This window comes from Carettochelys insculpta, chromosome 12, assembly GCF_033958435.1.
Source record: "Carettochelys insculpta isolate YL-2023 chromosome 12, ASM3395843v1, whole genome shotgun sequence".
In the NCBI taxonomy this organism is placed as follows: Eukaryota; Metazoa; Chordata; order Testudines; family Carettochelyidae; genus Carettochelys; species Carettochelys insculpta.
Genome location: NC_134148.1, coordinates 15,485,145 through 15,511,944, shown reverse-complemented (window position 1 = coordinate 15,511,944; position 26,800 = coordinate 15,485,145). Strand labels below are relative to the sequence as shown.

Below are 26,800 nucleotides of genomic sequence, written 5' to 3'. Positions count from 1 at the left end.
AATCTAGCAGCAGATAATGTGCCATGCCCGCAACTGGGAGGATAAGGGCTTTTCTATGGCTGTGGGGCTGCAGTGCATCTGGTGAGGGCACTCTACAGCAATAGGAGCGAGCTCTGCTGTTGGCACAGTAAAACCATCTCTGTGAGAGGCAATAGCTATGTCAGAGTGCAAAGCACTCTTGCAAACATAGCGCTATCCACACTGGTGCTTATCTTGGCTAGCTAATACAGCTGGAGGGGGTATTTTCACGCTCCTGAATGATGTACTTTATGCAAACATAAGTTGTAGCATAGACATAGAAAGGGCAGATAGGAAAATCTTAAGTATAATATGGCAAATCCTATTTAACTTTGCTGCTGCTCTCTGAGAAAGTAAGGGATGGAAGACCCCATGGAAATTTCAGTAGGTGTATTATGTGCTCTGAGAACCATCCAAAAAAGCATGTTTATCCATACACCCATTTGATATCCTAATGCCATACTAGTAGATGTCCTGTTTAGTTTGCAGATTTATGGTATCTCTAGTGTGATTAAGGCAAATAAACAGTAAATCACACATTTAAGACTGCAGAGATTACAGAGTTAGAATAATCTTAAATCATCATCAAGATTTCATGTATTTTACCATTGCAGCAAATGTAGGAGCTCCTAACCTGTCCTCTACTCCATGCTCCTTTTCAGAGCTATCTGAATAAGTAGTTTAAATCAGCAATTTGTTTAACTCAGCATCTGTAATTGTTGTTTAATTTGTAGACTGCATTTAGTGCTTGTGAGAAATCCTATTTTAACAGTCCCATTCACCAAAGTCCTTTATTTATCCCCAGAATAGATACAACCATCATCTTTGTGAGGGATTCACCATGTGGGGAAATTTACCTGTATGACTACAGTGCTTTGAAAGCAATTTAAGCTCAATCAGAAAAAAACATACTTATTTTCAAATAAGAGTGTCCATGTGTGGAGTTATATTGGTATAATTATAGTGTTGTAATTTAGATATGTCAGCAAATTTCCACGTGTAGTCATTCCCTGAGCATAGTTACTTTTTTTGGAGTAGTTCTATCTTCATTATCCATTCAATGAGATCTTAGTGTATCAGCAGGGCCATGCTGGCAGAGATCATATTGTAATCCCAGACCACAGCAGCATCTCACCTGATATTGACTGACACAATTCCCATTAAACCTATTGGCATTTATTTGAAAGAACTGCTAACAACCCTGGGAGGGGCATTGATTTCTGTGTCTGTGTGGCTGGTGTGAGAACTGTTGTACCAAATTCAAGTGCCATACTCCAATGTTAACAAAGTGAAGGCTTGTACTAACAGTTAAATTGTGCATGCATCACAATCCCAAGAAGTGCCAGTAAGGTTTTGCATGATTTTGTCCTTGTTTTGTCCTTTTTTTTTGATGTTGTTGAGTATTGGCAATACCTCAGCATCCAATCGAGGATAACTCCAATGTGCCATGAATTGTAGGTGTGCAATAAAGGCAAATTGCAAAAGTCCTCTTCCACTGACATTTTTGTCTCACATTTGTTCAAGTGGATGGCAGAGATAAGCATTTGTGAAGCAGTAGGTTTTAGTTGTCAGACTTTGAAATATAGCTCAAGTGTCCAGAGGTCAAGTTCATGACCTTTTCTGTGGCCTTCAGTGAGGATATTTGTGGTGCAAGTGCATTGTCATCTGCACAAATGAATTTAGTTGGATGATGCGACCCAAATGTCACTTACACAAGATTGAATAGTGTGGGCACAAAACAGATCTCTCTGGGAACCTGTTGTTCAGTATCCAAGATTTGCTAGCAGATTCACCATAACGTGTAATGAATTTCCTATTACTCAGTATCTGAATGATGAGTCTGATGCTTGATTAGGATGCAAAAGCTAATGATAATGTCAGCAGAAGATCTTCATACTGTTTTTTTTTTTTTTGCTGAAGAAAGGTCAGTAAATGCTGTATCTACTTTTAAATGTGCTAATGTCTGAATTTTATGTCACTGCTTAAGGTCGGCACCTGGTCCCAGCAGTTGTGACCAGTTCTAAACCAGCTTGCTCTTTGGTAACTAGTTGCTTTGGTATCAACTGTAACCTTTTAAGTCAAAGCTGTTCCAACAGTGTAAAGCAGTAGCTCAGGAGGACGACTAGCTTTTCTGGGATTCAGAAATGTCTAGGATCTTAGCTAAATTCCCCTGTTTTAATTGTGTGCCAGAAGAATGGATGTTGCTGAAGAAGTTTGCCAACTATCTTTTTGTCTTTGGGCCAAAGTTATTCGAAATTCTGAATATATTCTATCCATTCCTGCCACTTTCCTAGACTCACTATTGGACAGACCCTTGCCCATTTCATCTACTGTTTAGGAGGACAGAAAGAAGGGGAGACAACTTATACCGATTTAGTGCACTTTGCAATTGAACATGGACTTGCAGCCTTTTGTTTTTATCCATCTGCAGATGGCAACTGGCAATTAACTGTACTGTGATAGCATCTGCACTTACTTCAGGTAGTTTGTATGCTGCTGAAGATGTATTGTCTAAAAGATGAAGAACTATCCCAGCTTTGTGGCTTGGCCCTGTGAAGTCAAGAGCCATCATGCTTTTGCATTACATTTTTCTTCTTGGTGAGTTGGGAAGCTCCATCAATGCCCTTGTGGTTTGAGGCCTTTTCTTAGCCTGATATTGCCAGAAGAATGCCTCACTGTCTTCTGTCCAGCAAGCATTGAAAGCTTTTCTGAAGCCCCTTGTATTATTCAATTTGACAGGCCTACAAAATTGTAATAAAATGGATATGGTGGACTGTGGTTTGTTGATCCTTCTGCTATTACCATATAGCAGGACCAGTTAGCAGACTGTAATTTCCAGCATGGTTTCAGAAGGGATTGATTGAATAAGTGGAACTTGTAAGCCTACACAAATCACAACTGGAAGGTGTTCATTGTTAGAAACGTCATCCAGAACTGACTTTGTAGATGGTATTGGATGACCACTAATGTTGCATGGCACAAAACAAAGGTCAGAAGTGTAATACTTCTTCCATAGGGCTAACCGGAATGTCTTTGGCATCATAAACGAGGTGCTGGTCTTCAGTGAAAGCCCAGGAAGCCAGTTGTTCCCCATAATGGTAGTTCCTGATATAGCCTCAGGCTATTATAGCTATTGAAATCACTGACATGGGTGATAGGATGGTTTGATTTTGGTAACTCTGGAACTGACCAATTCATTGATGGAGGCTTGTATGCTTTTAAGGCTGTCAGATCACTCATTTTGATGGCAGTTTGGAAGTTAATTAAATGTGTGTGATAGGCAAGACCCAGATGGAATACTTAAGTTCATATTTTGCTTACATTGCAAGTCCATATTTGTGATGATGGCTTGAAGATACAAGGACTTATCTGTTGAGCTTTGATCAGCAGCCTTCATTCTCCAGTAGTGTTTCTTGTAGTGCAAGGACATCAGTGCTTTGAGCCCACAGGATCATTGTGTTATGACTGTAATTTGCATTGTATAGACCCTCAACATTGAGCTGCATAGTATGCAACAATAGGCTTACTGGATGGAAAGTTTGGCCCTGATGTGTGTCATTATTGTCATTGCTTTTCTGACTAGAAGGTCTTTAAGGTCATTCAGCCACTGATTTTATTACATTTGTTGTGATTTTACACTAACAGGGGAAACCATGTGAAGGCTGTCATCTCTATCATCCACCAAGATCTCACTTCACTGCCACTCCCCCAACTTAAATCAAGAAAGCCTTCTTGGATCCATGCATCAATGTTTCAGGCCAATGGAAAGGACAATAGCACTCACTGGCTCTAATTGTGGGATTTTTCTGACATCCCAAACAGAGAAATGATTGAAGATCAAATCAAAGAAGTCCTGGGATTCTGTCTTCCTGCATCAACTGCATACCTGGAAGGTTATTTTCTCCACAAATGGAAAATAAAAGGTTTACCAAATTGTGGGCAAATATGAACCATGAAACACAATTGCCCCATTCATGTTTACAGTGGTGGAACAAAAGGGAACTTGGATGAATTAAAATAGCTTTCTTATCTTAAAATTCAGCTTAAATCCCAACTTGTTACTTTTCAAATGCCATATAAAAGAAGATCCATTCAGTCTTTAATTTTGTAATTGAGGCTGCCACCAAGGTACCACTAGCAATGGTGGCTGTTTTGGTGTGGGAATATAGGCTATATAAACTGTACTGAAACCAGGAACTCAGACCTCACAGAGCAGCCACCTGGTCGAACAGACTTCTAGTTACCACTGTTCCAAGCTATTTTCCACCAAGTTCAAGATGAAAGGCTTTGTCTCATTACTTTCCTTGAATCGTAACCCAGCATACCAGAATATATAAATATTTCCCGAAAAGCTTTGTTACAGCCACTTTTAAGCCTTCCTTTGTTAGGTTTTTTTTCACTCCAACTGACATTGTTTAAGCATCTTGGTATCTGTCATGTTCTCTTGTTAAATTTGTAATTCTGTCATTAGTGTTTTCTTAAAAGAAACCACAACCCCTACTGACAGAAAGGAAGTTCATTGTATGAGTAAATCTTCTTTAAATGTCAGATTACTCATGTTGCAAGTGCTTCGCTGTCTGATTTTAATTCATCCCTGGAAGAATGACTGAAGTTCACACTGTGTGGTGGAATGCTTCCCACATTGCTGTGTTTTATAGCATGAGTCATGAGCACACTTATCACATCTTTATATAAGCATGGAAAATTAAATAAGTGTCTCCTAATGTCTTCCATTTTCCATTTTTTTTCAGAGAATGTGGCATGTGCAGTTAGCTGGGTCTAGATGAAAGAAAATCAGAAACCTGGAAGTAGAAGATAGTAGGAATTCCTTAACCAAGCAAGCTTACTGAGTAGTCTGTTCTTAATTCTTTGGGCATTTGTCTGAAACTTTTGCAGTTGCATCCTTACCTCCTAAGTATATAATTCTTGGGGAAATGAAAGTGTGATTTAATCATCCTGGCTCTTGTACCCAGATTACTATCTGATAGATTTTATATTGAGAGTGTAAGTCATGCACACAATTAGCAAAGTCCTTTAACTAATTCTGTTAGCAAGAGATGGACATGATTAATGAAATATTAACTATGTGTAGTGTAGACATTGACCATTGGCCATATCTGGAACCAACACTACCCCTAAGAATTAACAAATTTATTAAGAAGTGGTAGAGTTGAGGGAGTGACATATGAGGTGCACTCACTAGTATCCTGGAGTCTTATTCTGTTTGTGTAGCACTTTTTTGTCCAGAAAAAAAACATTTGGAATTGCTTTTTCTACCAATAAAATGCTGTGACTGTTTAAAAATCAATAGTCAACATAAAACATACCTGTTGAACCCCAGTAGTCTGCAGAAGAATTTATTCTAAAACTGTAGTAGCTCAGATTATATTAATATACAACTAAATTGCAGAAACCACTTCTAAAATGATTTATCACAATTAAACCACTTCTTACAGAAATGTCCATGGGAGTTTTTATATGTAGAAGTGAAGCATGTTGGAGGCAGGGCAAGAGCCATTTTTTCCGACCACTAATGATGGAATCTCCTATTTTTCCCAGGGTGAGTCTGTGCTGACCTTTTAGAGATGAAGCACAGAATTCATACCCAAGGGATGGGCGTGAAGGGAAAGTGGCTTTAAGCCAACTGTGCACCCTCCCACTCCTGGCTGCTCTGGAAACTTCTGTTTGATGTACCATGTTCTAGGTAACAACATGAGAGGATGCCATGCTTGTAAAACTAAACTGGCTGTTTATTAACAGAACTATTTATAGAGATGCTGCAGATGCATGTAGTATTCCCATCATGGGCCTATAGATTGACTTCTTGCTGCCTTCTCCAAACTCTTCCTTCCTGAAACCCCACTTCTGTCTGTGCAGGTAACAGTTGCTATTTAATCTATGTCCTGTTGTTAATAAGTTTTGTTTTGTCTTATAAGACAAATCATTGCTGTGTTTAATGGAAAGAGTGGTTTTACCTGTTAAGTTGATATACTGTCCTTTTGTCTCTTGAAAGGACCAACAAGCCTTATTATTTCTCTAAACTGTCTTGAAAAGAACTGGACTCTGGCAGGGCACATGGTTTTGGGGAATTCTGAGACTGCGAGTCTGTTGGGATTACCTGGCTGGTTGTAACCAAGCCTGGTGGAAGCCATAGTCCAGCTGTGGAGCTGTAGACAGGCTGCTGGGATCAGAGGTGCTGAACAAGGGCTGTCTAGTGCAGATTCTCTCTGTGTGACTTGCATTCGTTTAGACTGATTGGGACTGCACTTCCCAGTCTGAGAGTTACAGAAGCAAAGTAAATTGTCAGGTACCTTGGATATGAGAGCAAGTGATGAGACAATCCCTTAAAGAATGCCACCCCAAGCCATGTGACACCAGCCATATCCAATCAGCATTACTTCTCAGAATTACTGAGACTTTCCATTTGAGTTCCCATACTTCTCCTGCAGATCCCGCATATTGTTTTCTAGGACCGTAGCAGGGTTCTGCATCTCAGTCTGCGTCTGACTGGTTGGATGCTGAGTAATTAAAACTCACCCAGAAGCTCTTGGTTCCATTGTTGAGTAAAATGTCTTCTTGAATAGCAGAAAAGCTTCCTGCAGATATACTTATATACTTATCTTAAGAAAAACAAATAATTCTCTGTGTGGTTCCAGCAAAAAGAGGTCTCTCCTTCACAAACTCCTAGTCAGGTTATTCTGGATTTCCTGCTTCACCTGAAAGAAAAGAACTTTCTGTTAGATCCCTGACAATTCATTTGGCATCTATCTCTGCCTTCCATCCAACTGTGGAAGGGAGATCTATGTTTTCTAACTCGGTGACTATTAAGTTCTTGAAAGCTTTAAATGGGTTATTTCTTCTCATTAGGGACCCAACACTATCCTATAATCTGAATTTAGTTGTTTCAATTTTAATGGGGCCTCCATTGAACATGTTGTCTCCCTTTCTCATCTTTCAGTGAACGTGAATTTACTAATCTTTAGATTTAGTGTCTGACCTACCTTATTTTAAAAAGACAATGGGTGTTTGTATCCATACCCTAAATTTCTCACTAACGTAGTATTGGACTTTCATGTAAAAGCCTATAGCTTTACCAATCTTTTCTCTGATTCCTCACTCTAACATAGGGAAGAGCTCTAGACTTCAGATGGCCACAGGCCCTTTACCTGGATGGGACTGAACGGTTTAGGGCGTCTCCACAATTACTTGTCTCTTTTGCTGGCAGGATAAAAAGACAACCTGTCAATTTGCAGAGCATCTCTTCCTGGATTTCCTCCTGCAATTTTTTATGCTATGATAATGCTAATGTTCCAGTGTCAAAAAGTTTTAGAATACTGTCAGAGCTGTTCACGTGGGTCACGTTCCCACTGGTTTCATTCAACATTGGTATAGCCATTATGGTCTCAGGCTCTTTGAGACAAGAAGGTAGGTCCATAATATTTTTAATTGGACTGACTTCTGTTGTTGAGAAAGGCAAGTTTTTGAGCTACGCAGAGCTCTTGATCATATCTAGGAAAGATACTAAATGACATACACAGGACTGTGGCTTAGTAATCTGTTCTTACATTCATAGCTCATTTTGCTGTCTTCCATGCCTCAAGAAACAATTATCCATTTGGGAGAATAGTGCTGCAGTGTGTCTATAGACAGAATCTGATACCATCCTCCATTTGGAACTGTTTGTGAAGCACCTGAAGTGGAGCTGACATGTGCGAACACTCAACAAAAAATAAATGGTTACATGTCTGTTCAATAATTGTTCTCCTGCAAATGAGTGGAACATGTCCATACCATAACCCACCATCCTGCCTCTTAACACTGGAATAACGACAAATATGTCTTCCACTGAGGCTTCCACCTTTGCTGGCAGCACAAGGGTGTGCAGGTGCATTTACCACCTTGACAGGTACCTCTGTTGGAAAAGGTTCTTTGGCTCTCGTGCATTCGTGAATGCAGACCTAAGGTGGAATGAACATATGCAAAACATTTTGATGAACAACAGTCATCAAACAGGTATGTAACTTAATTTTTCTAGACTCCAACTTCAGTAAGCAGTGGATTGCTTGCTCCTTTAGTGAAGGCAGTAGCTGATTTTTTGTCTACTTCCTGCTTCGCTGTAAGAAGTTAGGTTTGGAATTTAATTTTCTGTGCCTCCTTTGTCTATATTTGACTATATGCTATTTGACTTTATGCTTTTTTGGCTCTTAGTGTTTTTCTTTATTATTTTCATATTGCATCGTTCTGTCTTTATTACAGTCAGATTGATGTAGAGAACTGACTTCACATGGATCTTATGCCACTTCCTCCTCCATGTGGTGCTTTGGTCACTGTTGGTTTAGCATGTACAAAAGTGGCAAGTAGTGACTGCTATTCTGAATACTGAGGGTTTTTCTTGTTTTGCCCACTGCCACGACTGTTGCCTCTTATGAACTACATAGTTGATGCTGACTCATAGTGATCTCTGTCTGTCTTTTGAAGATAAATGCCTGTCAAACCTTGTAATAGTATCAACTGTAAGAAAGTTCATGGAATTACAAATTTTAGTTACAGAAACAACCTATTAGGTCAGATAGTCCATCTCTCTGTCAGTGGAAGACTGTTCTCTACAACACAGTTTTTGTGTTTGCCTACTCAGGATTGCTCTGCAAAGTCCAACTGTTGATACACTGTCCATAGGATCACCATATTTTTCTGGATGTATTTATTCTATGTCCACATGAACTTTGACCTGGAAACAATCCAAACTGTGACTAACTGTAGATCCAGGGCGTGATGATGACTGTGACATGTCATATTCAAAAAGCATGAATGAATACTGGCAAAATAGCAGGAAACAACCATTAGCAGTATCTAGAAGAGCAGAATGAAATGAACAGACTATTTCTTGATTTCTGGACCAGTAGGCAGTTCTTGCCTAGGAATTGAACATCAGTGATTTAATGTATTGGTTTAGTAGATCAGTGATTGTTTTTTTCAAGTTGATATTTCTGGTGGAATTTTGAAGCTAGCAAATCTGACTGATACCCTTAAGTTACCTAACTTGCAGTACAGTATATCATACAGCAGATCTACTGACAAGAAAACACAAAAAAGAAAGATTTGGTAAAAAGCTCTTCAGCTTACAATATCAACAACTAACCTCCTTGTCAGTGATGTCAATAGGTGAAGTCATGTAAAAGCGAGGTATCATGATTCCTTTTTTTTGCAGTCAATTTAGTATTTGAACCTGCAGTCCTTGAGCAGACAAAAATATATAGGGAACATGTCCTTTATTTTTAAAGTCCTGAAAAGAAAAACAAGTTATTTGCAACATAAGTAATGTGTATTTTTATGATAGTTAATGGAAGATAAAAACTTGTGACATAACTTATATTTTAATTCCTCTGTATTTCGTGTGCTTTCATGTGATCCACCTGCCTTTGAGAAACTGCTTCATTACTTTGGCTAACAGATTGGCAGCTTTTCCATCTTTGCACTGTTGGAGTAGATCTTTTTAAAGATAAAAGTTTAACATTTTGTAAAAGGTAGAAGGAATTCCAAATTTCAAACCTAATTTTTATTTACTTGTTGTCAGGAACCAGATCTTTTCACTGTACTGATGTGGCTATCAGGCCTGGTTTACACAGGAAGGAAAAATAGATTTTAAATATGCAAAACCAGCTACGAGAATTGCACAGCTGCAATCAACTTACGTACAGTCGATTTTTGCAACTATCCACACCATTGGAAGTAGACAGGAGAAACTCTCCCAACAACTTCCCTTGCTTCTTGCAACTGCCAGGAGTACCAGGGTTGATGGTGGTGCCATTACAGTTGGATTTTTCATGTCCCCATTAGGGATCAACCACCAGTGCGTCAATCTTCCTGTAATTGTAAACGTATCCTTAGTAGATACATTTTAATGAGGTTTTTTATGGTAGCTGATTAATTATTTTTCATGATCTTAAGTTGGGGAGCTAATGCTGATCTCATATGTGCCACTGTTATGCTGGTTTAACTCCATACAAGTTAAAGATGTTACTTCAGATTTCCACCATGTAAATTGGTTCAGAAGTAGGTCATTGGTGTCTGTGTTATAGACTGTTTTATGGCCCCATATATTCAAAGGTTTCTTGTTTATACCAAGAATGATACAGTATATATTAGTTATCTTGATTGTTTTGCTAAGCCACATATATTTTCCATGCAATATGAAAAGAATGGGAATGGGGAAAAATAAGTTTAGGATCTAATAATAAGTTAGATAAAATATCTAGATGCAGACCAAATACTTATTCTTTGTATACAATAAATTCCATCTAGAATACATAAGTCTCAAAAGATAGCAGAACCTCTGTAGTTATTCTCCAGGGGGGTTGTAGGTTGTGCAGGGTGACCCCACATTGCCTGCATAGCATGGGTCTGACCTCAGCAACAGGTCTTTTCATGAAGTAGTGGAGAGGGTGTCTAATGGGTCAAAAGACTGCACAGACCACTGGCCAGAAAAGCCAAGGATTACCCTGGGCCAAAGCCCAGCTAGGCAGATACCTGCATACTACCTCTGTAACTGGTCTCTCCTTGGGTTGTGGGTGTACAGTGGCCCCATATATTCAAGGAGTGTACAGTGGCTCACAAGGCTACACAAATCCATTGGGCACAATACCCACATAGCAAGGATTGCCGAAGGGCATAGCCCAACTATGCAGGTGCCTACATACTACCTAAGGAGACATTCCATCGCCTAAAACACAAACTTATGCAGACAGCATTGGATCAAAGAAAGCATTCTTCTGACATCCATGCTATCACCTCTTGAGGAGGTGGTGCCAAAGGAAGAATCCCATGAGAGTGTCCACAATAAATTATACAGCAGCATAACTATGTCTCTGTCGTATTTTAACTGTAGACAAGCCCTCTGAAGCAACTCCCAGAAATGGGTCATCATCAGACTGATCCCCAAAGCATCTAATTTTGCTAGAAAGATTGCAGGTCACCTTTAAACAGCTGCCCAAAACACCTTGCATAAGATGCTGAGGTGTGATATAATCTTCACTGCACCATTGGGAACTAAGCAAATACTGATATTAGTAATATTTAGCATTTACATAGCACTTCAAAGGACTGTACAAATGCTAACTAATTGATCTTTGCCATGATTAACCTCTTAGATGCCTTGTGAGTAGAAACCTTAGGGCAGATCAAAGCAAGAGACTTTGATGTTGCAAAATTATGCTTTGTGAATGTTAAGTATATTGTTACAGTTGTTCAGATGTAGTCTTATAAATATACTCTTTTATAAATACAGTACAGCGAAGGATGAATTAAAAAGTGAAAAATTGCTGAAGTGACATAATCGTTTTATTAGCAAGACAAAGTTAGTGAGCTGGTATCTTTTTTTGGGCCAAATTGGTAAGACAGACATGCTTTGGAGTTATAAGGGCTCACAAAAAAGAGAAGTGGAGATCAACAGGACTACCACAACACTGCAAATAGAAATAACTTTATGAGTTTATCACAATAACCTCAGCAAAACTTGCCAAATTTTCTGTGGATCTCTGTGGTATTAGCGACTAGAACTAGATAACCCCTGTAGAGTATATCCTCATGGACATAGATTGTCTCTTTTCTTTGTTAGTACATCACCCAGAGCAAGGGATACCCAACCCTTATGAGGGTCTGTGGTTGTCATAATACATAAATGGGCCATATTCTGGCTTCCGCACTGGCTGGTCTTCATCTTAGCTGGCTTAAGTAGATGTTCTGTGCATAAGAGAATCCTTTGGTGGTATGTTAGCATAGTGGCATCACCACTGTTAGGAGCCACCACCATCAGGTCAGTTTCCAGTGTAGTGGGTCTGGTGGAGGTAAAGAAGGACTTTTTAAAGGCCAAAGAAGGCCAAAATGCCTCTGCACTCTTTTGATCCCTCAAAACCAGTATCTCCCCTCCCACCCGCACCCTCAGTCACATCACGATCAGCTATTCATAAATCAGAGCAGCTTTTTAGTTCTCTAACCAAAGATGGTGACCAGATCAACATCCAGTTATCTCAACAGTTAGTGTTCAGTCACATTTGCCCCATACATTTGGAGGTTAGGTCCATAGATGGCTATTAGTAAGGGGTAAGGTATGGTGCCTAGCCTTTTGTCGAAGGCGGGAGATGGATGGCAGGAGACAAATGGCTTGATCATTGTCTTCGGTTCACCTCCTCTGGGGCACCTGGCATTGGCTACTGTCGGCAGACAAGATATTGGGCTAGATGGACCTTTGGTCTGACCCAGTATGGCCGTTCTTATGTTCTTATGTTCACCCCTTCCCCACACACTGGAGGTGGGTAAGGTGTGGTTTGGAAGCACCTCAGTTTCTAGGTCATACAGATTAATGGAAGAACCATTCATACAATATGGGCCAACTTTTTGAATGTCTTCACTAAATGCACCCACAATATTTAGAAGTGGTCCTTTTGCATGCATGAAAATCCTTTTCTAAAAAATAAGCAACAGTAACATTGTGTGTAATTTTCTATTAAAAAAGAAAAAGTGAAAAAACAGATCAACAGAGCCAGACGTGTGCCACGAAGCCTCTTACTACAGGACAAGCCCAAGAGAGAAACCAACAGAACACCACTAGCCATCACCTACAGTCCTCAGCCAAAACCTCTACAGCACATCATCAGGGATTTACAACCCATCCTGGATAATGATCCCCCACTTTTACAGGCCTTGGGAGGCAGACCAGTCCTTGCCCACAGACAACCTGCCAACCTGAAGCAAATCCTAACCAGCAACTATACACTGCACCACAGTCACTCTAACTCAGGGACCCATCCATGCAACAAACCTTGTTGCCAGCTCTGCCCACATATCTACACCAGCAACACCATTACAGGACTTAACCAGATCAGCCACACCATCGTGGGTTCATTCAGCTGCACATCTACCAATATAAGTTATGCCATCATGTGCCAGCAATGCCCCTCTGCTATATACATCGGACAAACTGGACAGTCTCTACGTAAACTGCTGGTAGTAGGCCTCACCCTTTCTGACTGAGCTAACCTTGTTATGCCCAGCCTTGCTCTGGCTTATTTATGCCTGGACCTGCAGATTTCCAAGACCAGCATCTGATGAAGTGAGTCTGTGCTCATGAAAGCTCATGCTCAGAACTTTTCTGTTAGTCTATAAGGTGCCACAGGACCCTTCGTTGCTATTAAAAAAGAGGAATTTCTCATAGTTTTGCAGTGTCTTTTTAATTCAACCCAGCCCTAAAATTAATAAAGCTACTCTAATTTTACAGTGTTTTTGTAGTCACAGTGGTTCTAAGAAATGAGAGGGGAGAGATAGTTCAATGGTTTGAGCATTAGCCCACTAAACCCAGCATTATGAGTTCAGTCCTTAAGGAGGCCATTTAGGGCTCTGGGGCAAATACATTTGAAATCTCAGGGATAATGCTTGGTCCTTCTAAGGGAGCAGGGGACTGGGCTTGATGACCTCCCAACGTCCCTTCTAGCTCTGAGATGTCTCTCTCCATGTATTAATTTATGTTTATTATTTATTTTATTTATATAAAGTGAGCAAGGTCATATCTTTTATTCTGAACTCCAAAAGAGGATGGTCTAATAAAAGCTATCACTTTACCCATTTTCTCTCTCTACTGACATTACTAATCCAGTCTTTTTTAAAACTACTCCAAGAAGTTACATCTGTTTGAGAAAGAATACAGTAATACAAAAATACAGCAATCCATGTTATTTGTTTTATTCTTACAGTGTATTAATACTGACAATTTTGCCCATTGTCAGGGCACATTTCACAGTATGTAAAGTAAAAATATGGATTGAAACTGAGCTGTAGAGTTTAAATTGTATTATTTTTGGAAGTACATCACTTCTAATAGTTATTCAGAATCTATGTTGCTTTCAGAAGATTTCATTTAAAAATACAGCTAAAAGAAAAATCACATAGTCAAATGGTTATAAAAATATTTCTGTACATGGACTTTATTACATGTATTATACAAAGGCATTAAATGGACACTGTTAATTTGAATTTCAAGCTAACAGTGTTCCTTTAAATCATTTCCGAAAGACAAATTACAAGAATTTAGATTAAAAACAACAAGAAGTCCTGTGGCACCTTATAGACTAACATAAGGATTTGTGGACAAAGACCCGCTTCATCAGATGTATGAGTGTAGCGTTCCAGAGGAGGGTTTAAATATATGGGTTTATGGAAAGGAGGGAGTCTTAGTCAAGGAGAGGCCACAGTTGACAAAGTCAGTTCAGTCACGGATGATGTCACCCATTATCTGCAGTTAATGTGGAGTTGTGAACATCAAGAGAGGAGAAATCAGGTCAGTTCAGTCAGGGAGGATGTGGCCCATTATCAGTAGCTAATGTGGAGGTGTGAACATCAAGAGTGGAGGAACTGCTTTTGTAATTGGCCAGCCACCCCCAGTCTCTGTTCAGTCTTTGGTTGATGGTGTCAAATTGGCAAATGAATTGCAGCTCTGCAGTTTCTCTTTGGAGTCTGTTTTTGAAGTTTTTTTTTGTTGTAGGATTGCTACTTTTAAATTTGTTACAGAGGCTACGTCTACACGTGCCCCAAACTTCGAAATGGCCATGCAAATGGCCATTTCGAAGTTTACTAATGAAGCGCTGACATGCATATTCAGCGCTTCATTAGCATGCGGGCGGCAGCGGCGCTTCGAAATTGACGAGCCTTGCCGCCGCGCGGCGCGTCCAGACGGGGCTCCTTTTCGAAAGCACGCCACCTACTTCGAAGTCCCCTTATTCCCGTGAGCTCATGGGAATAAGGGGACTTCGAAGAAGGTGGCGTCCTTTCGAAAAGGAGCCCCGTCTGGCCGCGCCGCGCGGCGGCAAGGCTCGTCAATTTCGAAGCGCCGCTGCCGCCCGCATGCTAATGAAGCGCTGAATATGCATTTCAGCGCTTCATTAGTAAACTTCGAAATGGCCATTTGCATGGCCATTTCGAAGTTTGGGGCACGTGTAGACACAGCCTGAGTGTCCTGGGAGACTGAAGTATTCTCTTATAGGTTTTTGTGTGTTACAATTCCTGAAGTCTGATTTGTGTGCATTTATTCTTTTACATAGAGACTGTCCAGTTTGGCCAATGTAAATTGCCGTGGAGTATTACTGGCACATGATGGCATATATTATATTAGTAGATGTGCAGGTGAATGGTGCAGTTGATGGTGGTTAGGTCCTGTGGTGATGTCGCTGATGTAGATATGTGAGCAGAGTTGGCACCGAGGTTTGTTACAGGGATTGGTTCTAGGTTGAGCATTACTGTGGTGTGGTCTATAGGTGCTGGTGAGAATTTATTTAAGTTTGACAGGCTGTCTGTAGGCAAGGACTGGCCTGCCTCCCAAGGTCTGTGAGAGTGAAGGATCATTGTGTAGGATAGGTTGTAGATCACTCATGATGCATTCGAGAGGTTTTAGCTGGGGGCTGTATGTGATGGCCAGTGGTGTTCTGTTGTTTTCCTTGTTGGGACTGTCTTGTAGCAGGTGGCTTCTGGGTACATGTCTGGCTCTGTCAATCTGTTGCTTCACTTCCTTAGGTGGGTATTATAGTTGCAGGAAAGCTTGGTAAAGGTCTTGTAGGTGTTTGTCTCTGTCTGAGGGATTGGAACAAATGCGGTTGTGCCTTAGTGCTTGGCTGTATACAGTGGATTGTGTGGTGTGCCCTGGATGGAAGTTGGAGGCACGTAGGTAAGCATAGTGGTCCGTGGGTTTCTGTTATAGGGTAGCGTTTATGTGACCTCACTTATTTCCACAGTAGTGTCCAGGAAGTGGATCTCTTGTGTGAACTGGTCCAGGCTGAGTTTGATGGTGGGTAGAAACTGTTGAAATCACGGTGGAACTCTTCAAGGCCTCTTTCCCATGGGTCCAGATGATGAAGATGTCATCAGTGTAGTGCAAGTAGAGAAGGGGCACTAGGGGACAAGAGCTTAGGAAGCGTTGTTCCAGGTCATCCATAAAAATGTTGCCATATTGTGGGGTCATATGGCTGCCCATAGCAGTGCCACTGATTTGAAGGTATAAATTATCCTCAAATCTGAAATAGTGGTGGGTGAGGACAAAGTCAAAAAGCCCTGCCACCATTTGTGCCTCGGCTTTATCAGGGATAATGTTCCGAACAGCTTGGAGTCCATCTTTATGTGAGTTATTAGTGTAAAGGGCCTCTACATCCATGGTGGCCAGGATGGTGTTTTCAGGAAGGTCACCAATGAATTATAGTTTCCTAACAAAGTTGTAGTAGCTCAAAGAGAGCTGGGAGCACTCTTAGTGTAGTGTCTGAGTAGAGAGTCCACATATCCAGATAATCCTGTAGTGAGAGTGCCAATGCCTGAGATGAAGGGGTATTTGGGATTCCCAAGTTTATGGATCTTGGGTAGTAGATAGAATAAACCTGGTTGGGGCTTTAGGGGTGTGTCTGTATAGATTTGTTCCTGTGTTTTTGCAGGGAGGGTCTTGAGCAGATGCTGTAGTTTCTCTGTGTACTCCTCATTGGGATCATGGGACGGTGGCTTATAGAATGTGGTATTGGAGGGTTGCCTAGCAGCCTCCTTTTGGTTGTCTATCCTATTCATGATGACAACAGCACCCTCTTTGTCATCCTCTTGGATGATAATGTCACAGTTGTTTCTGAGGCTGTTGATGGCGTTGTGTTCTGCATGGTTGAGGTTATGGGGTAAGTGATGCCACTTTTCCACAATTTCTGCCTGTGCATATCAGCAGAAGCATTCTATGTATAGGTCCAGTCTGTCATTTCAACCATCGGGGTGTCCATGAAGAATTCTTTTTCTTGTACTCTAGGTGGGAGGGTACCTGTGGGTCAGTGCGCTGTTCAGTGTCATGTTGGGAGTATTCCTTGAGTCAGAGATGGCAAAAGTAGTCTTCTAGACCCCAGAATTTAGATTATTGCCTGTATCAGTTGAAGAATCCTTTAGTCCCCATGACTATGTCTACATGACAGCCTAATCTCAAAATTAGCTACCCAGTTTGTGCTATGTAGCTTGTTTCAAATCAGTTTCAAAACAGGTTATTTCAGCATGTGCTGCTGTCGAAACGGCATCACATGCTAAAATAAAGTGCTATTTCAAGGCATCTTTGTACTCCTCATGCGATGAGGTATACAGGGATGCCAGAATAGTGCACCCATTATCTTGAAATCTGTATCCTGCCATATCCCGAAACGGTGCCCGCTGTGTAGACATAACCTGTATGTGAGAGTTGATAATACATTTATAAAATTATCACGTGTAAATTTGTAATCCACCAGTTCTGAATGGGGATATCAAAAGTCATTTTTCTGGTTTTGCTGGATTGGTTTATTTACCTTTACCTATTGTGGTTCTTTCTGACATGGTGGTGACAGTGGCTCTACTAGGAGTCACTCTGGATGGCGCAAGCCCTTGCTAGGTTTTAGACATATGGTGTTATGAGTCAGAAAGGCTTGGGAGAATCATAGTGACAAGATTACTGTGTGCAGTATAATTGTAGCCATGACGGTTCCATTAAATTAGGGAGGCAGGATGGGTGGGGTAATATCTTTTATTGGATCAACTTCTGTTGGTGAAAGACAAGCTTTTGATATCATAGAATCATAGAATTCTAGGGCTGGAAGGAACCTCATGAGATCATCTAGTCCAGCCCCCTGCCTAAAGCAGGATCAACCCCATCTAAATATCCCAGCCCTGACTATGTCAAGCCAGGACTTAGAAACCTCTATGGATGGAGATTCCACCACCTCTCTTGGTAACACATTCCAGTCCATCACCACGCTCTTGGTGAAATAGTTTTTCCTAATATCCAACCTACACCTCTCCTTCTGTAACTTCAGACCATTGCTCCTTGTTCTGTCATCTGTCACCATTGAGAGCAATCTCCCTTTATCCTCTTTAGACCCCCCCCTTTCAGAAAGCTGAAAACTGCTATCAAATTGCTCCTCAGTCTTCTTTTCTGCAAACTAAATAAGCTCAAATCTCTCAGCCTCTCCTCATAGGTCATGTGCTCCAGACCCCCAATCATTTTCATTGCCCTCTGCTGAACCCTCTCCAATGTGTCTATATCTTTTCTATACTGGGGAGCCCAGAGCCGAGTAGAGGGGAATAATGATTTCTCTAAATCTGCTGGAAATGCTTCTCCTAATGCACTGCAATATGCCATTAGCCTTCTTGGCTACAAGGGCACACTGTTGACTTATACCCAGCCTCTCATCCACTGTAATCCTCTGGTCCTTTTCTGCTGCACTGCTACTTAGCCAGTTGGTTCCCAGCCTGTAACAGTGCTTGGGATTCTTCCATCCCAAGTGCAGGACTTTGCACTTGTCCTTGTTGACCTCATCAAATTTCTTCTGGCCCAGTCCTCCAATTAGTCTAGGTCACTCTGGAGCCTATCCCTACCCTCCAATGTACCTACCTGACCTCCAGCTTAGTGTCATCTGCAAATTTGCTGAGGGTGCAATCCATCCTCTCATCCAGGTCATTAATAAAGATGTTGAACAGTACTGGACCTAGAACTGATCCTTGGGGCACTCCACTTGAAACCGACTGCCGACCAGACACTGAGCCATTGACCCCTACCTGTTGGGCTCATCTGTCAAGCCAGTTTTCTATCCATCTCACAGTCCATGTATCCAAGCCATACTTCCTTAACTTATGGGCAAGAATATTGTGGGAGACTGTCAAAAACTTTCCTAAAGTTAAGGTATATCACATCCATTCACCTCCCCATGTCCCCAGAGCTATATAAAGAAGAACTTTTGGTGGCTCAGAAGCTTGTCTCTCTCACTGACAAAAGTTATTTCAATAATAGAAATTACCTCAACACCTTGTCTGTCTAATGACAACCTTACCAATGCAGCTATTGCCCAACCACATTCCTCCCACTATTTAACACAGCATAAGACTAGTAACCCTAATAACTAATGGTAATGAGAATGCCAGGAGTCTGTGAATCACGGTGTTTTTTGTTCAGGACAAATGATGTTTCCAAGGTTATTTAAAAATCAAGTTTGTGCCCTTTTATGTTTTTATGTTGCATAAATGTTTGTTCAAAAGTATTTTCTCGGTGGTTTTATCCTAGATATCGATTGTTTTAGTTTTATGAGAGGACCACATTAATTCACAGGCTATGTTCATAGTGAGTGCTTGTGCCTTAATTGAGGAGGTGTCCGTTAAATCTTTAATACACACAACTTTTTAAAACATTTTAAACAAAAACCAGAATTTAATAGTTAACAAACAAAAAGCAGCCCAAACAAAGAAAACCGGGAATTTTAAACTGACTAAACCCCTTTCCCTTCTCAGTTATTCAGCTTTCAGTCTCTTAATTATTTTGATTTCAGTAGTTCTCATCATCAAAGGTTCTTTCTGGGTATGCAAGAGTGAAATTTTTAATGTAGAAAGGGTTGAGAAAATGCTATTTAATATTTTGTTTAGGTTTTCATAAAGATGAACAAAAAGGGTGGGAGAGTAGCCGCTTTTTCTCTTTTTTGGGTCAGTTTTTCTGACCAGCTCTTGAGCCCATCTTATCAACTCTTGAACCCATCTTAAGCCGAGCTCTTAAACTTACCAACCCTCACTGCCCATGAGGCACTTTCTAAAGTTTCTGGAGTAATAGAGAATCAGCATCTTGGTAGCATGACCTATTGGATAAGTTTGTTAAGGGGTTTGGAGTTCAGCCTCCCCCCCAGCCAGGTTTTTCCCATCTTCTCAGTTAGAGGGAATGAGTACAAGCATTATGTGACAGCCCTTCAGAGTGTGTGACTCATCCATGATTACTGAGAGTTATAATGGGCATTCTGTGGCCACTACGAGAGTAAGAGTGCCCTGTGAACTGCTGTACATAGACTTGCCTTAGTTTCTAAGCATAAGGCTAGGGATATGCAAGCCTTCTGGTAGAAGAACCACTAGAATGGCCAAAGGGTGTGCAGGACTTATGAGCTGGCTGGGAAACCTGGGTGGCAGATCAGTATTGATTAATAATCCAAGCAACTCCTGAAAGAGGAGGGATAATCAGAAAATGCCTTCAGAGTGATGCTTCCTTCCCTTAATTGAAGAAGAAAGGGGAAGTGAGGGTATGTGAAATCAGGGCCTGAAGAGAGACATGGTAAACCTTGCTACAAACACTTTCATGGACTAGGACCCATGTTAATTAATTCCCTGTGAAATTTAGACTCTGATCTGACGGAAATGGCAGCTCAAATGCCTATTTCTTCTATCCTAGCCACTAGTCTTCCACCATCAGCCTCACAGAACCTGTGAGCGAGTTCAGAGCAAGTGGATTAGAGTTTATGCCCCATTTCCTCAGCTGTCATTTTCTGTCTGACAGCTGATGTCAGGCAGATTCCTTGCTTTCAGGTAGCCCTTCTTCTTTTAGAAACTCTTCAGTTACATTTTGTTTTCCATTTCAGTTGTTTAATCATGTAACCCTTAGCAGTTGATCTGCCTAACTGCAGACTGTGTTTTTCTGACCAGCTGTATCATTGAATTTTCCAGATTCTTCATATCCACCCCCCTTCATATCCAAGCCGCCCAACTATTAGCACTGCTGTCCGGAGAGCCCCATTTATTACTGACCTAAATTCTGCCCTTTCGCTTACAAAAATGTTTTCTGAATCTTTGATCTACCAACTAACCTGTCATTCTCCCTCAGCCATCTGTAGGCATATGCAGCATAGGCATATACAACATATGCATATGCCCAGGACCACCACCCAGACTGGACATCAAGCAGTACCCTCTCTGCCCGCATGCCCCCAAAATCATAAGGACAGCTCTGCATGCTCTAAAACCTTCTTCCTCCTATATAACCAGTGCTTCTTACTTCCCAATGAAACGCTTACCCATTATCAGATCTTAAGGAAAAGACATTAGTTTCTTAAATGTTATAGCACAAAAGGCACCAGTTTTAAGAAACATCAGCAGTATCTTTGCCCTATTCTCTAAAATTACCATAATAGTTTTAACACCTTGTTATCACCTCAGGGACCAAACAGGGGCTACTCTTAAGGTTATGGTATCATGTCCTTTGTAAAATCAATTTTAGCATTCATTTTATGCATATAAGCAGTAGGGCAATTAAAGGTAACATTAAATAAACAGACGTTGTGGTTTTGGCCTAACTGTTGCTACCACGAGCTTTGCCACTGGCTATGTTTTCACTGCCAAATTTGATAGTTTTATCTCAGTGTAATTAGTGTAATTAGTCGAGAACAGCCCTATACTATGACCTTGATACCTTTATCTCAGCATTTAAAAACTATTTTTGTCTTACTGCCACCAAGGTTTTACATGGATATAGCTATCTTAATGTAAAAATGCTTTTTATAACAGCAAAGTCATTAGCTGTTGCTGGATGGTAGAGCTTTGCTGTGGTTCCCCTGCAGCAAGGTTAACAGCCATCACAGGCCTGGTTGCAAGGTAGGAGGGGCTCCTAATCAAGCCGGTGTCAAGGGCAGAAGGGGCACGTCAGTCCTGGGGTCCCACCATGCTTCCTCAGAGCTGCACACGGGCTACGTCTACACGTGCACCCAACTTCGAAATAGCTTATTTCGATGTTGCTACATCGAAATAGACTATTTCGAAGAATAACGTCTACACGTCCTCCAGGGCTGGCAACGTCGATGTTCAACTTCGACGTTGCGCAGCCCGACATCGAAATAGGCGCAGCGAGGGAACGTCTACACGTCAAAGTACCACACATCGAAATAGGGATGCCAGGCACAGCTGCACACAGGGTCACAGGGCAGGCTAGCGCTTCCGGGGCAACAGCTAGCCGCTCCCTTAAAGGGCCCCTCCCACAGACGCTCAGCCTGCACAGCACACGGTCTGACGAGCCAGATAGGCACACAGACCCCGAGCGCTGCAGTCATGGACCCCCAGCAGCAGCAGCAGCAGCAGCAGCAGCTAGAGGTCCAGCCAGCCCTCCTGGCAGGAGCAGGGCTTGCCCTGGCTCTTGTCATGTTGGGGGCAGCTGAGCACCTTCCTGCCCCAGGGGAGGAGATGCCCCCGGGGCAGCGGGGCTCAGCCCCTACCCCTGCAGCACCCCGCTCCACCCCCCGCCTCACACGCCGGCGGCTGTGGAGCCACCCCACCAGCACCGACTGGTGGGAGCGCCTGGTGCTTGGGGAGTGGGACGACGAGCACTGGGTCCGCAACTTCAGGATGACCCGACAGACATTCCTGGAGCTGTGCCAGTGGCTCAGCCCCGCACTCAGGCACCGGGACACTGCCATGCGGCGTGCCCTCCCTGTGGAGAAACGGGTCGGCATCGCTGTCTGGAAGCTGGCCACTCCGGACAGCTACCGATCCGTGGGGCAGCAGTTTGGCGTCGGAAAGGCCACCGTCGGGGCTGTCCTCATGGAGGTAAGAGAACCCACAGGGGGAGGCCAGGCCAGGGCAGGGGGGCCAGGGCAGGCCAGGGGGGTCAGGGGGGCCAGGGCAGGCCAGGGCAGAGCAGGGCAGGCCAGGGGGGCCAGGGCAGGCCAGGGGGGCCAGGGCAGAGCAGGGCAGGCCAGGGGGGCCAGGGCAGGCCAGGGCAGAGCAGGGCAGGCCAGGGGGGCCAGGGCAGGCCAGGGCAGGCCAGGGGGGCCAGGGGGGCCAGGGCAGGCCAGGGCAGAGCAGGGCAGGCCAGGGGGGCCAGGGCAGGCCAGGGGGGCCAGGGCAGAGCAGGGCAGGCCGGGGGGCCAGGGGGGCCAGGGCAGAGCAGGGCAGGCCAGGGGGGCCAGGGCAGGCCAGGGCAGAGCAGGGCAGGCCAGGGGGGCCAGGGCAGAGCAGGGCAGGCCAGGGGGGCCAGGGCAGGCCAGGGGGGCCAGGGCAGGCCAGGGCAGGGCCATGCACACCCTACTCACCCCTCATTGGGGCTGTCCCATGTGCTTTCCCTGCAGGTCGTGCGTGCCATCAACTCCATGCTCCTGCACAGGCTCGTGAGGCTGGGGGACCCACGGGCCACTGTCACCGCCTTTGCCACCCTGGGCTTCCCCAACTGCTTCGGGGCTCTGGATGGGACCCACATCCCCATCCGTGCCCCGGACCACAGCGTAGGCCGATACGTGAACCGGAAGGGCTACCATTCAGTCGTCCTGCAGGCCTTGGTGGACAGCCGGGGACGGTTCCAGGACATTTACGTGGGCTGGCCTGGCAGCACCCACGACGCCCGGGTTTTCCGCAACTCGGGCCTGTGCCGCCGGCTGGAGGCGGGGACCTACATCCCCCAGCGGGAGATCCCTCTGGGGGACACCACCATGCCCTTCTGCATCATTGCGGATGCGGCCTACCCCCTCCGGCCGTGGCTCATGCGCCCCTACACGGGCCACCTCTCCGCCAGCCAGGAGCACTTCAACGAGCGCCTGAACCGTGCGCGCCAGGTGGCGGAGCGCTCCTTCGGCCGCCTCAAGGGACGCTGGCGATGTCTCCTGACCCGCCTGGATGCCAGCCCCAACAACATCCCCCAGATTGTGGGTGCCTGCTGCGCCCTGCACAACCTTGTCGAGAGCAAGGGGGAGACCTTCCTTCAGGGCTGGGCCGCCGAGGCCAGCAGGGCACACGTCCAGCCACCTGCTGCCCCCAGTCGGCAGGTGGACCCAGAGGGGACCCGGGTCCGGGAAGCCCTGCGGGCCCACTTCGACAACCAGGCCGCGGGGTGAACTCTGCCCAGGCCCCCGACTGCCCGCCCCTTCCTCCCCCACACTCCTGCCTCAACGCCCACACCACCATGGAGCACCCCACCGCCCCACCCCCCGTCCAGGAGAAACGACAGCACGAACTTGTGGGTGAAAGTAAATGTTTTCTTTGGCTGAACCTTTTTTTTTTTTTAAATAGAAAAATATAGACATGTGAAAGGGAAAGCAAAAAGGAGGGACAAACATGTAACAAAAGCAAGATGGGCACGAATAAAACTATGTACAACAATAAACTCCAAGCAGGGTGCGCCATCAACAAAAGAAAACCAAAAAGCAGGGAGGAGAACGGGGAGAACTATTTACAGGGGGGACGGGGCAAGCAGGGGCAGCACCCACACCACCCACCCACCCAGTCCCCAAAGTCTGTCCATCGGGGGGGGGGCCACGTCCCGGGCCCCTCACCCCCTACAGGCCCCCAGTGGGCGTTCCCGGCCGGGAGCTCCGGCGGGCCTGCAGTCTGGTCCGCGGCTGGGTGGGAGCGGGCTCCACCGGAAGATATCGGCGCCGGCGAGTCTCGGGTGGCTCCAGGGGTCCCTCGGCGCCGTGGCCCTCGCGGGGAGGTGGTGGGGCGACGGCGGACGGGCTGACGGCGGCTGGAGCAGCCGGTGGTGGGGCTGCAGGAGCGGGCATGGCGGGCGGTGGCGCGGCCGGCGCGGCATGGGGGGCCAGGAAGTCAATCAGCCGGTTGACGGTCTGGAGAAGGGCCCCCCATGCCTCTCGGTGCCAAGCCAGCGCCTGCTCCTGCAGCCGGAGGTGCTGCTCCGACACCTCCAGCTGCCGGCGGAAGATGGCCAGCAGCTGGGGGTCTGTGGCCACTGCCGGTAGTAGGCGCGGGGTCCGCCGTCTTGCCCTCCGCGGGGCCGGTGGTTCCTCGGCCAAGGGGCTTCCCTGGAGCGAGGGTCCCGGAGGAGTCTCCGGGACGACCGATGCCTCGCCGGCGCTCTCTTCCGGTCCTTCGGATGGTGCAGGTGCAGGACACAGGAGAGGAGGGGGGAAAGAAGAATGGAGACAGGCGTTAGTGTGGTCCCCGAGCCGTGGCCTTTGTCCCCCCCGCCCTGTGCTGCAGGTTCCCCATCCCCGTCCCCGGGAGATGCTGCTGTGATGGATGGGGTTCAGGGGTCCCCCTGCCCTGCAGCCCGTCCCCTGGTGGGAGCGACTCTCACTTCAGCCCGCAGGGTCTGAGAGCAGGAGAGGTTTCTTAGGTCACAGCTGGCCAGTTTCTGGCAGGAGTGACAGCACCAGCTGTCGGAAGAGAGAGTCCTTCCAACCCGTCGTGGGGAGAAGACCCCAAGGGGGGGCCCCTCTGGGATGCAGCTTTCCCTCTTCTCAGGCTGGCTGCCTACCAGCTCTCCCTTCCCCTAGCCTCTACCTGTGGCCCCCGCCCTCGCCCCCCAATTCCAAGCCAGCTCGGCTCCTCCCTCCTGTTTGTTCAGGGCAGAGGTGTCACCTGCCAGCTGTAGTGCCAGGATCCTCCTTTGGCCCTGGGAGCTCCTCGGCTCGGGTGGTTCATCTGCAGCCTGGGTCTCCCTTTGGCACTCCCCGCACTCCATCGCATGCTGCTGCTGCGGGGTGTCCCACCCCCTCCGCCCGGGGGCCCCTCGAGGTTCCGCTCCTCCCTGGCCTGGGGATGGGGCATGGCACTGTCATGCAGGGTGGCGGGGGGCAGGGGCTGCTGGCTGCAGTGCTGTGAGGGCCCTGTCCCTGGTGTCCTTGGGGCCATGGCCATGTGAGCGTGTGGGGGGCCCTGGACACATCTCTGTTCCCCCCGCCCCTCCAGCCCCGGGGTGTCCACCAGAGAGGGGTACCTACCTGTGGGTCCGCTCCCATGGTCCGGAGATCCCCGGGGGTCGGAGGCCCTGCTGCTGCTCCGGGATGGCAGGAGGAGGATCTGCAGGCTGGAATCGGTGGAGGAGGAGCCCCCCTCCTCCTCCTCCTCCTCCCCCTGCCGTGATGTCCCGGGAATGGCCTCCGGGGGGGACCCCCGGGGTGCGGGGCTTACCTCCGGGCCGGAGCCTGGCTGCAGGGCCTGCTGGGGCTCGTCAGCCGACGTGTCAAGGGTGGCCGGAGGGGGGGAGGTGTGCCGGGAGCCCAGGATGTCCCTGAGCTCCCTGTAAAAGGGGCAAGTGACTGGGGCGGCCCCAGATCGGCTGGCCGCATCCCGGGCCCGGGCGTAACCCTGCCGCAGCTCCTTTACCTTGCTGCGCACATGGTCAGGAGTGCGGGCAGGGTGACCCCGGGTAGCCAGGCCGTCGGCCAGCCGAGCGAACGCATCCGCGTTCCGTCTCTTGCTCCCCATTACCTGGAGCACCTCCTCCTCGCTCCAGAGCCCCAGCAGGTCCCGCATCTCGGCCTCCGTCCAAGAGGGGCCCCGCTGCCGCTTTCCAGACTGCTTGGCCCTCTGGCTGCCCTGGCTGCCCTTGGGGGGGGTCCCCTGGGGGCGCTGGGGGGGCTGCTGGGCTGCCATGGCTGCTGTCGGAGGCTGAGGTCTCTGCAGGCTCCTCGCCGCGTGTGCAGCCTGCAGCCTGCACGTTGCCACAGCCTCCTGCAGTCAGGGCGGGGGAGGGGCCCTTTAAGGGGCCGCTCCACGCGGCCACCAGTGAGCTGCGGGGCTGGAGAGAGCGTCTCTCAACCCCCCAGCTGATGGGCGCCATGGAGGACCCGTCAATTTCGACGTTGCGGGACGCGGATCGTCTACACTGTCCCTACTTCGACGTTGAACGTCGAAGTAGGGCGCTATTGCCATCCGCTCATGGGGTTAGCGACTTCGACGTCTCGCCGCCTAACGTCGAAGTTAACTTCGAAATAGCGCCCGACGCGTGTAGACGTGACGGGCGCTATTTCGAAGTTGGTGCCGCTACTTCGAAGTAGCGTGCACGTGTAGACGCAGCTAGGGTGGTGGCACTATGCTGCCACAATGTTTCAAAGGGGCCTGGAGCTCCAGTCACTGCTGTAGCTGGCAGCCAAAGTTCTGGCCCCTTTGAAAGTCTGAGCCATGGGCAACTGTCCCCTTTGCCCTGCCAGTAGCCCATGTTACTGCTGTGTGGGGAGTTCACCTGTGAGATCCCCATGTGCCTTAAGCCTTTGGAATATGAACA

At 46.1% G+C, this 26,800-nt stretch overlaps 1 long non-coding RNA gene across 1 annotated transcript in view; it reads left to right on the top strand.

Moving 5' to 3' along the window:
- Positions 1 to 3,800, top strand: part of LOC142019925 (uncharacterized) — a 65,883-nt gene extending 62,083 nt beyond the window's left edge. The window contains exon 3 of the long non-coding RNA XR_012647232.1: positions 3,664 to 3,800. This is a non-coding gene — a long non-coding RNA (uncharacterized LOC142019925). The remainder of the gene's footprint in view (positions 1 to 3,663) is intronic.
- The last annotated feature ends 23,000 nt before the right edge of the window (positions 3,801 to 26,800 follow it).